At 40.2% G+C, this 2,407-nt stretch overlaps 1 long non-coding RNA gene across 19 annotated transcripts in view; it reads right to left on the reverse strand.

The window, feature by feature from the left end:
* LOC308069376 overlaps nt 1–2,407 on the reverse strand; it is an 84,475-nt gene that overhangs the window by 7,870 nt on the left and 74,198 nt on the right. The window lies entirely within an intron of this gene.

The raw sequence follows: 2,407 nt of genomic DNA on the forward strand, positions 1-2,407 counted from the left end.
TTATAAACATGGGAACACCTAGATAAGCTAAGAAGTTGCCTGAAAAGAAGGAAGCATCTCTTACTGGCACTGACCCGCATAAGTCTTAGCAGGTACAACCCCTCCCATAGAACAAGGTGGTGCACAAGGTCACAACAACATTTTTTGGAGAATTTCCCACTTATTTGCAATCTGAAGTGTGTACAGAGAGACACACATGCACATGTGCACATGCCTCTGTGTGTGTGTGTGCATGCACTATTCTTGATATCCCTGAAGCTGCCTCACATCTCTGTCAGAGGCACCAGCTTAAAATCCCAGGTAGAACCCAGCCTCTCGCGGATGTGGTGTTTGGCTGACCATTCTGTTGTGCCTGTAAATTCCATGAACTGTTAGACTGCTTTCAGGATTTTACCATCATAACTGCCAAAAGCTTTTAATAATGCTAATTTATCTTTTAACATCCTGGTTTTTTCTGTTGTACAGCTGGAATATCTACAGTGCAGACGTACCAAGCAATCCACCCTGGGTCATACAGTGAGTCGGTGGGAAAGCCAGCAATAGAATCCGTAAGTCCTGCATCCAAGTTCTCTAAGTGCCTTGACTAGTCCAGATTCCCTCCTTAACACCCTTGTCAGATTGTTTATAGGAGATGCATTCATATAGTCAGTAAGACAGCAAAATTTTCTAATTATATCTAGTCATGTCAAATGACAATTATGCCCTTAGTTCAGTTTGCCAGACAATGCTTTACCAAAGAAGGTTTGCCAAAAATTTTTTGACCGAAGAAAGAGTAGGCATCTGTAGCATCTGCAGACTAGATCGTATAAAATGTCCCTGTGACAAGTCTGCCCTGTCTCCACGGAAAGCTTCAAGGTAAGTGTATGGGGTCGGCAGGCTTGCAAGAAGGGGATGGTGCCCTTATGTGCCGCAGCATTCCTGCTGCCTCCGATGCTCATTTCCAGGAGGGGAGTCCGTTTCTCAGCTTAGGGTTTAAATCTGCTTTCAAGGCACCTGCACCTTTTCACTCTGGATTTCTGTGCAGCAGCAAGCAGGGAGCTGCCATTTCTGTTTCACAGTACTGACCAGCTGCCAGCCTGCAAGACCCCAGCTGGTGTCACGAGAGGTAAGAACCTGATTTATTAATTCTTAGAGGAAAGAGAAAGATCCTTTTGGGTGGGGTTTCTGAAAGAGCCATTGTTTCACCCTATATTCAAACCTAGTGTGATTACAGTAGAAGGTGGTGGGGTGCCACAGGTTTTCCAGTGGCTGTGTTTGAAGTCTCTCACCACTGGTGGCAGAACAGAAAATTCCCATGGGGAAATTCTTTACTTCTGCTTAACTGACCTAACAGGGATCAAGGTGTGCTGGCTTCCCATCTTTGCAATGGCAGCAGTAGAACCAGACCAAGAGGAGCACAGCAAGAAAAAGTCGAAAGTTCTGCATTCTACCTGAGAATGTATGAATTAATAAAACATTTGAGCACCACCTTTGTAAAATGCCAGAGTTTTCTTAGATACCCATTTTCTTACTCTAAGAAAAAAAAAATACCTAATAAATAGAGGGAATAAATTTTGTTAATGTAGCTCTAGAATTTTCAAGTGCAATTGGCTAAATTTAGCTACCTACAGGTTTAATAAAGCATATGAAGAAATACTCCTATAATTTAAGGTTTTGAGAACTCACCCGTTCCTAGATTTTTTTCCATAAGTATTAATTTTGGATCCTAGTACAGGCTTCACAATTCCGATTTCAACACTTGAATTTTATTTCACCCAAGTCAGAACTTTGGGGCTGAAATTATTTAGACATTGTATTGAAGAATGACAAATGCATATAACAAAATAAATTATGGCAGAATGTTAAAATGTCACAAAGCCTGCCCTTTTCTTTCAGTTGACAATTTAATTAGCAAAATTCATTAATTTCTCCCTGCTTTTCTGTTACTATTATATCTAACAGGTAAATGTCCCACAGGTTCAATGCTATCCAAGACTGTAGGTCACCTAAACTACAGTTTTTCAGAAATGTTACTTCATTGTTCATCCTTTTAACACCATGTCCTAACTCCATTTCCATTCCTAATAGTGATGTCTTAGTGAAACTTGCTTAGCAAATTCACTCTTATCTCACATAGTATTCTTAAAGTACCAGACCTAGAGTTCTGAAAGGTCTTTAAAAGTTGTTCTCCTAAATGTCTGAAGACCGGACTACAGCAATGAAAAACTCTTTTTTTTTTTTTTTTTGAAGTTGACCTAAAACTTAGTTCTCTAGTTAGCTCATGTTAGCTGTTCCAAAATACTCAAGTTTATGAAGAGAAACCAAGGCATATGAAATTTTTCGCATTCTAACAGAACAGATGTGAACAATCAGTATCATATCCTTCCTCCCCATTAGAGCCTTCTGCTGACATACCTTCAGTGAAGTG

The sequence above is a fragment of the Falco punctatus genome (genome assembly GCF_963210335.1).
Source record: "Falco punctatus genome assembly, chromosome: 1".
NCBI lineage: Eukaryota > Metazoa > Chordata > Aves > Falconiformes > Falconidae > Falco > Falco punctatus.